This window comes from Salvelinus alpinus, chromosome 21 (genome assembly GCF_045679555.1).
Source record: "Salvelinus alpinus chromosome 21, SLU_Salpinus.1, whole genome shotgun sequence".
Classification (NCBI taxonomy): Eukaryota; Metazoa; Chordata; class Actinopteri; order Salmoniformes; family Salmonidae; genus Salvelinus; species Salvelinus alpinus.
Window position 1 is genome coordinate 5,204,335 of NC_092106.1, and position 9,957 is coordinate 5,214,291.

Consider the following 9,957-nt stretch of genomic DNA (forward strand, 5'->3'; position numbering starts at 1 on the left):
CAAAGATTTTCTATTGGGTTCAGGTCTGGAGACTGGCTAGACCACTCCAGGACCTTGAGATGCTTCTTACGGAGCCACTCCTTAGTTGCCCTGGCTGTGTGTTTCGGGTCGTTGTCATGCTGGAAGACCCAGCCACGACCCATCTTCAATGCTCTTACTGAGGGAAGGAGGTTGTTGGCCAAGATCTCGCGATACATGGCCCCATCCATCCTCCCCTCAATACGGTGCAGTCGTCCTGTCCCCTTTGCAGAAAAGCAGCCCCAAAGAATGATGTTTCCACCTCCATGCTTCACTGTTGGGATGGGTTCTTGGGGTTGTACTCATCCTTCTTCTTCCTCCAAACACAGCGAGTGGAGTTTAGACCAAAAAGTTATATTTTTGTCTCATCAGACCACATGACCTTCTCCCATTCCTCCTCTGGATCATCCAGATGGTCATTGGCAAACTTCAGACGGGCCTGGACATGCGCTGGCTTGAGCAGGGGGACCTTGCGTGCGCTGCAGGATTTTAATCCATGACGGCGTAGTGTGTTACTAATGGTTTTCTTTGAGACTGTGGTCCCAGCTCTCTTCAGGTCATTGACCAGGTCCTGCCGTGTAGTTCTGGGCTGATCCCTCACCTTCCTCATGATCATTGATGCCCCACGTGATCAAATACTTATGTCATGCAATAAAATGCAAATTAATTACTTAAAAATCATACAATGTGATTTTCTGGATTTTTGTTTTAGATTCCGTCTCTCACAGTTGAAGTGTACCTATGATAAAAATTACAGACCTCTACATGCTTTGTAAGTAGGAAAACCTGCAAAATCATCAGTGTATCAAATACTTGTTCTCCCCACTGTATATATTAGGTTTTGTTTTGTCGACCCCACTGCAGCCTAGCTTTGAATACCACTTTTTAAGAACGTTCTCTTGCTTCAATACTAGAAAATCGCTAGCGAATTCCTTTAGTAGCCAATGCCAACACATTCAACAAATATGACGTTCATATTCCCCATTTAAAAGTCCCTCAATTACACCAAATATGGTGTTGCGACTTAACAATTCCTTTACTTGTGGTATGCACAGCCATACTTTTCCTTAGTTTGATTTTACAAATAGACTTGGGATCATCATCTGTTTTCAAAGGATTCGATTTCTTCTCATGTCTGTTCATTATTCCACTGGAGACCAGTCCGACATGTTTCCATACAATGTGAATACCCGTAAATACATTTAGTTTGATGCTCTACGAGAGGTTTTACCCTGTGAGTGAAGTCGTCCTGGTTTTGCTGTGTGACTATTCTCTGAGAGGTGTTTGCTGTACAGTGTGTTTGTTTTTGAGCTCCTAAGGATACAGAGAGAGGGGGTAAAGAATAAGCTGTACAGCGCTCATTGTTTTATCATATAGAGGCTATAGTGTCAATCCTCTTATGGAACTTTATTGTCATAGGTGTGTGAATACAGAATGCTCAACAAGGGTTTCCCAGTGGAGGTTCCAGGGGCTCTTTATTTCTACAGGCCCTCACCTTAACCAGTATCCACATCAAATTGAACTTGTGTGAACACACACACACACATCCACATACAAGCACCCACATACTGCACACACGTCTACAGGCATGATGAACAATGATACATTCAAACATTCAATCTGCAGGTTTTCTATAAGGAGATTGTATGTAGCTGCTAGGTCACAGAGGCTGCATACAAAATGGTACCCTTTTGCTATTCCCTGCTCTGGATAAAAGAAGTGTGCACTATATAGGGAATAGGGTGCCGTTTGAGACAAACACTGAGACAGCGTGGGGTCAGCTGGATGAACTCCCGAGTTTAGGGAATGCATAGTGGGATTCTGTGCTCCCAACTTTTATGCATCGAAAACATTCACAGACTTTCAATCAAGCGTAGTTGGAATAAGATTGCCAATTACCTTGAAGGCTAAAGGGAGTTGAATTGGAATGAAGAGGAATCGTCACGTAGAAGTAGCACTCTGAGACTTTCACTGGGAGACCCTGAGTAGGATGGCAGGATTTGGTTGCTATATTTTATATGCTTTATTTTCTTATGTTGTCCTTTTTATTCCAATATAAATACATTTCTTAAAACATAAACCGCCGATCTGAGGGTTTCCTGTTTGTCCTGTTGTCTTTATTCAACGTTGTAAGGCCATGCAAAATTTTAACACGTATGGTGAACAATATTCACAATTAAATAGGCAGGTAATCCTAGCAGTTAGAGGGGCGAGCCAGCAGCCGGAGGGTTGCGAGATCAAATCCCGGGTCCGACAAGAAAAATCTGGCGGGAAGTGAGCTGGCAACTGAAGAGTTGCTGGTATCAAATCATAGATGCCATTGCCTGCCTCTGTGCCTTTGAGCAAGGCACTTAACCCACCATAACCAGTGTGGCAGCCCCCGCACCTCTTCGAAACCTGTACATGTATATATGTATGTCTTTCAGAGGGGTTGGGTTAAAAGCGGAAGTCAAATTTAAGTTTGTTGTGTGCACTTGACCAATAAAGTGATTTTAAGATCTTGATCTTAATTGCATTTTCCAAGGCTGACAAAGTAAAACCTGGGCCCCTACTCACGAAGCGAATAGTAGTTCTAATCTAGCATCAGATATAATCTTGTTAATTATGATCTAAAAGGCAAAGGAAAGATTCTACAAATGAAATGTTACAACAAAAGGGACCACGTTGCTTCTTACTTGACTTGCCTAGTTAAATAAAGGTTCAACAAAAATAACTAAATAAACTCAAGCTTCTCAAGTACAAGCCTACACTAAATAGTGTGGGGGATATACAGATCTCTTCCTTAAAGCTAATGAAATTAGGTTCACAACTAGGGTTGCAAAGGGAGGAAATATTACTGGAAACGTTCAAAGTTTTCCAGTAAACTACCAGAATTTTGGTATCATTCAAGAATTGTATGTAATCTATCACAAAACATTTAGTGGCCCTTTTGGGTACTTGAGATTATCACAGTTGTCTGTAATTATCTCTGGCCCTCTCTCTGGCTTTATCACATGTAAAATATATGAAATAATTCAATAAGATGATTTTAAAATAAAACATAGAATGATGTAGCTGTAAAACATTATCCTAAATATAAACCATTAATTTACTGAATAGTTTTGGTGTTTATTTAATATGAGAGTTTCAGCATAAATAAATACAGTACCAGTCAAAAGTTTGGACACACCCACTCAAAATAAGAATTTGTTCTTAACTGACTTGCCTAGTTAAATAAAGGTAAACATTTTAAAAATGCAAGGGTTTTTCTTTATTTTTTTACTATTTTCTATATTGTAGAATAATAGTGAAGACATCAAAACTATGAAATAACACATGGAATCATGTAGTAACCAAAAAAGTGTTAAAACAAATCAAAATATATTTGAGATTCTTCAGAGTAGCCACCCTTTGCCTTGATGACAGCTTTCCACACTCTTGGCATTCTCTCAACCAGCTTCATGAGGTAATTAATAGCTGTGCCTTGTTAGAAGTTAATTTGTGGATTTTCTTTCCTTCTTAAGGCTACTTTGAAGAATCTCAAATATAAAATACATGTTGATTTGTTTAACACTTTTTTGATTACTACAGTCATGGCCAAAAGTTTTGAGAATGACACAAATATTAATTTCCACAAAGTTTGCTGCTTCAGTGTCTTTAGATATTTTTGTCAGATGTTACTGTGGAATACTGAAGTATAATTACAAACATTTCATAAGTGTCAAAGGCTTTTATTGACAATTACATGAAGTTGATGCAAAGAGTCAATATTTGCAGTGTTGACCCTTCTTTTTCAAGACCTCTGCAATCTGCCCTGGCATGCTGTCAATTAACTTCTGGGCCACATCCTGACTGATGGCAGCCCATTCTTGCATAATCAATGCTTGGAGGTGGTCAGAATTTGTGGGGTTTTGTTTGTCCACCCGCCTCTTGAGGATTGACCACAAGTTCTCAATGGGATTAAGGTCTGGGGAGTTTCCTGGCCATGGACCCAAAATATTGTTTTGTTCCCCGAGCCACTTAGTTATCACTTTTGCCTTATGGCAAGGTGCTCCATCATGCTGGAAAAGGCATTGTTCGTCACCAAACTGTTCCTGGATGGTTGGGAGTAGTTGCTCTCGGAGGATGTGTTGGTACCATTCTTTATTCATGGCTGTGTTCTTAGGCAAAATTGTGAGTGAGCCCACTCCCTTGGCTGAGAAGCAACCCCACACATGAATGGTCTCAGGATGCTTTACTGTTGGCATGACACAGGACTGATGGGTAGCGCTCACCTCGTCTTCTCCGGACAAGCTTTTTTCCGGATGCCCCAAACAATCGGAAACGGGATTCATCAGAGAAAAGGACTTTACCCCAGTCCTCAGCAGTCCAATCCCTGTACCTTTTGCAGAATATCAGTCTGTCCCTGATGTTTTTCCTAGAGAGAAGTGGCTTCTTTGCTGCCCTTCTTGACACCAGGCCATCCTCCAAAAGTCTTCGCCTCACTGTGCGTGCAGATGCACTCACACCTGCCTGCTGCCATTCCTGAGCAAGCTCTGTACTGGTGGTGCCCCGATCCTGCAGCTGAATCAACTTTAGGAGACGGTCCTGGCGCTTGCTGGACTTTCTTGGGCGCCCTGAAGCCTTCTTCACAACAATTGAACCGCTCTCCTTGAAGTTCTTGATGATCCGATAAATGGTTGATTTAGGTGCAATCTTACTGGCAGCAATATCCTTGCCTGTGAAGCCCTTTTTGTGCAAAGCAATGCTGACGGCACGTGTATTCTTGCAGGTAACCATGGTTGACAGAGGAAGAACAATGATTCCAAGCACCACCCTCCTTTTGAAGCTTCCAGTCTGTTATTCGAACTCAATCAGCATGACAGAGTGATCTCCAGCCTTGTCCTCGTCAACACTCACACCTGTGTTAACGAGAGAATCACTGACATGATGTCAGCTGATCCTTTTGTGGCAGGGTTGAAATGCAGTGGAAATGCTTTTTGGGGATTCAGTTCATTTGCGTGGCAAAGAGAGACTTTGCAATTAATTGCAATTCATCTGATCACTCTTCATAACATTCTGGAGTATATGCAAATTGCCATCATACAAACGGAGGCAGCAGACTTTGTGAAAATGTATATTTGTGTCATTCTCAAAACTTTTGGCCACGACTGTACATGATTCCATTTGTGTTATTTCATATTGTTGATGTCTTCACTATTATTCTACAATGTAGAAAATAGTGAAAATAAAGAAAAATCCTTCAATCACTAGGTGTGTCCAATCTTTTGACTGGTACTGTATGTCAATATGTATTTGTTGTACATTTTTTGGCATCAAACTGGTGGCAGTTGCGAAAAAAGTCAATAGTTGGATGAGTTGCAGAGGTAATTGAAAACAATGCCATTGTTGATTAGAAGCTTTTTTCATTAATTAGGCTATTTTCTCTTGAACCATATGGTATATCTACTAGAACTCATGGACATTATGGATACAGATATTTAAATAATACTATATATGGATTCAAGTTATTCAAGTGTAAATGACCAAAGTTACGATATAGTGCCATACATTTTCTGTTAATTACCCAAATTACTAAAGATCTGCAACCCTATTCACAACTCAATCTGTCTGCATTTCCTCAATGGGGTTTTCTCTATCTCTATCTCTATCTCTATCCATGACTGCAGAGCTGACACCTCAGACCTGGCTACAACTTATTTATATTGTTACCCAACCCCAGTTCTCCCTCTCCTTTTCTCTCTTCGTGCAGATGCCTCTCTAGACAAGGGCCTGTATTCATAAGACGTCTCAGAGTAGGAGTGCTTGTCTAGGATCAGGGCCCCCCTCTCCGTGTAGTCTTATTTATTATGATCTAAAAGGCAAATATGATCCTAGATCAGCACTCATACTCCGATACAGTGTATGAGACTGGCTCAAATCCCCATTTGCACTAAAGTTGGCATTGCATAGCCTAGCCTGTGCCGTGATGAACTCTGCTTGTTGTGAGATAGACTTCTCATCCCCTGCGATCTCCGCTGCTAGCTCAACATAAATAAAGCAGATCACCATCCAGCAGCCTCGGAGATGCAGGAATTTATCAAATGGATGCAAACTTAAGGCCTGCAGTCCGTGTGTGACTCCCCTGGCATCGCCGTGGAAGTTGGAACCCATTCTGATTTGAATGAGGCAATAGAATTCTCTCTAGATAGGATGGGGATGATACTGGGTTTTGCCCAAAAACAATACTGTTTCCTGTAATGAAGATTCTATGGCTCTTAGTCTTTTTAAAATTTTAATTTATTTCACCTTTATTTAACCAGGTAGGCCAATTCAGAACAAGTTCTCATTTACATCTGCGACCGGGCCAAGATAAAGCAAAGCAGTGCGACAAAAACAACAACATAGAGTTACACATAAACAAATGTGCAGTCAATAACACAATAGAAAAATCTATGTACAGTGTGTGCAAATGTAGAAGAGTAGGGAGGTAAGGCAATAAATAGTAATAATAAATAATTACAATTTAGCATTAACACTGGACTGATAGATGTGCAGATGATGATGTGCAAGTAGAGATACTGGGGTGCAAAAGAGCACGAGGATAAGTAACAATATGGGGATGAGGTAGTTGGGTGTGCTATTTACAGATTGGCTGTGTACAGGTACAGTGATCGGTGAGCTGCTCTGACAGCTGATGCTTAAAGTTAGAGAGGCAGATATAAGATTTTTGCAATTCGTTCCAGTCATTGGCAGCAGAGAACTGGAAGGAAAGGCAGCCAAAAGAAGTGTTGACTTTGGGGATGACCAGTGAAATATACCTGCTGGAGCTCGTGCTACGTGTGGGTGTTGCTATGGTGACCAGTGAGCTGAGATAAGGTGGGGCTTTACCTAGCATAGACTTATAGATGACCTGGAGCCAGTGGGTTTGGCAACGAATATGTAGTGAGGGCCAGCCAACGAGAGCATACAGGTCGCAGTGGTGGGTAGTATATGGGGCTTTGGTGACAAAACGGATGGCACTGTGATAGACTACATCCAATTTGCTGAGTAGAGTGTTGGAGGCTATTTTGTAAATGACATCGCCAAAGTCAAGGATCGGTAGGATAGTCAGTTTTATGAGGGTATGTTTGGCATCATGAGTGAAGGAGGCTTTGTTGCGAAATAGGAAGCCGATTCTAGATTTCATTTTGGATTGGAGATGCTTAATGTGAGTCTGGAAGGAGAGTTTACAGTCTAACCAGACACCTAAGTATTTGTAGTTGTCCACATATTCTCACAGAACCGTCCAGAGTAGTGATGCTAGTCGGGCGGGAGGGTGTGGGCAGCAATCGGTTGAAGAGCATGCACTTAGTTTTACTTGCATTTAAAAGCAGTTGGAGGCCTCGGAAAGAGTGTTGTATGGCATTGAAGTTCGTTTGAAGGTTTGTTAGCATGGTGCCCAAAGAAAATCCAGATGTATACAGAATGGTGTCGTCTGCGTAGAGGTGGATCAGAGAATCACCAGCAGCAAGAGTGACATCATTGATATATACAGAGAAAAGAGTCGGCCAAGAATTGACCCCTGTGGCACCCCCATAGAGACTGCCAGAGGTCCAGACAACAGGCCCTCCGATTTGACACACTGAACTCTATCTGAGAAGTAGTTGGTGAACCAGGCGAGGCAGTCATTTGAGAAGCCAAGGCTGTTGAGTCTGCGGTGATTGAGAATGTGGGGATTGACAGAGTCGAAAGCCTTGGCCAGGTCGATGAAGATGGCTGCACAGTACTGTCTTTTATCGATGGCGGTTATGGACCTTGAGCGTGGCTGAGGTGCACCCATGACCAGCTCGGAAACCAGATTGCATAGTGGAGAAGGTACGGTGGGATTCGAAATGGTTGGTGATCTGTTTGTTAACTTGGCTTTCGAAGATTTTAAAAAGGCAGGGCAGGATGGAGATAGGTTTATAACAGTTTGGGTCTAGAGTGTCTCCCCCTTTAAAGAGGGGCAGCTTTCAAATCTTTGGGGATCTCAGACGATACAAAAGATATGTTGAACAGGCTAGTAATAGGGGTTGCAACAATTTCGGCTGATCATTTTAGAAAAAGAGGGTCCAGATTATCTAGCCCAGCTGATTTGTAGGGATCCAGTCTGTCTGGATTTGGGTGAAGGAGAAGCGGGGGGGGGGGGGTTTGGGCAAGTTGCTGCAGGGGGTCCTGAGATATTGGCCGGGGTAGGGGTAGCCAGGTGGAAAGCATGGCCAGCCATAGAAAAATGCTTATTGATATTATCGGTTATTGTAGATTTATCGGTGGTGACAATGTTTCCTATCCTCAGGGCAGTGGGCAGCTGGGAGGAGGTTCTCTTATTCTCCATGGACTTTACGGTGTACCAAAACGTTTTGGAATTAGTGCTACAGGATGCAAATTTGTTTTAAAAAGCTAGCCTTAGCTTTCCTAACTGACTGAGTATATTGGTTCCTGACTTCCCTGAAAAGTTACATATCGCGGGGGCTATTCGATGCTAATGCAGAACGCCACAGGATGTTTTTGTGCTGGTCAAGGGCAGTCAAGTCTGGGGTAAACCAAGGGCTATATCTGTTCTTAGTTCTACATTTTTGGAATGGGGCATGCTTATTTAAGATGGTGAGGAAAGCACTTTTAAAGAACAACCAGGTATCCTCTACTGACGGGATGAGGTCAATATCCTTCCAGGATACCCGGGCCAGGTGGGTTAGAAAGGCCTGCTCGCAGAAGTGTTTTAGGGAGCGTTTGACAGTGATGAGGGGTGGTCGTTATGCACGCAGTCAATGAGGCAATGGTCGCTGAGATCCTGGTTGAAGACAGCAGAGGTGTATTTAGAGCACAAGTTGGACAGGATGATATCTAAGAGGGTGCCCATGGTTACGGATTTAGAGATGTACCTGGTAGGTTCCTTGATAATTTGTGTGAGATTGAGGGCATCTAGCTTAGATTGTAGGACGGCCGGGGTGTTAAGCATGTCCCAGTTTAGGTTACCTAACAGTACAAACTCTGAAGATAGATGTGGGGCAATCAATTCACATATGGTGTCCAGGGCAAGGCTGGGGGCTGAAGGGGGTCTATAACAAGCGGCAACGGTGAGAGACTTGTTTCTGGAAAGGTGAATTTTTAAAGTAGAAGCTCGAATTGTTTGGGCACAGACCTGGATAGTATAACAGAACTCTGCAGGCTATCTCTGCAGTAGATTGCAACTCCGCCGCCTTTGGCAGTTCTATCTTGTCGGAATATGTTGAAGTTAGGGATGGAAATTTCAGGATTTTGTGTGGCCGTCCTGAGCCAGGATTGAGACAGGGCTAGGACATCCGGGTTGGCGGAGTGTGCTAAAGCAGTGAATAAAATAAAACTTAAGGAGGAGGCTTCTAATGTTAACATGCATGAATCCAAGGCTTTTACGGTTACAGAAGTAAAAAAATGAGAGCGCCTGGGAAATGGGAGTGGAGCTAAGCTCTGCAGGGCCTGGGTTAACCTCTACATCACCAGAGGAATTGAGGAGGAGTAGGATAAGGGTACGGCTAAAGGCTATAAGAACTGATCGTCTAGTGCGTTCGGAACAGAGTGTAAAAGGAGCAGATTTCTGTGCGTGGAAGAATAGATTCAAGGCATAATGTACAGACAAGGGTATGGTAGGATGTGAATACAGTGGAGGTAAACCTAGGCATTGAGTGACGATGAGAGAGATTTTGTCTCTAGAGGCACTATTTATGCCAGGTGAGGTCACCACATCTGTGGGGGGTGGAACAAAAGGGCTAGCTAAGGCATATTGAGCACGGCTGGAGGCTCTACAGTGAAATAAGACAATAATCACTAACCAGAACAGCAATGGACAAGGCATATTGACATTAGGGAGAGGCATGCGTAGCCGAGTGATCATAGGGTCCAGTGAGTAGCTAGGCGAGCTGGAGACACGGCGATTCAGACAACTAGCGGGCCTGGGCAAGCAGGCTAGCAGAAGGGCCGTTA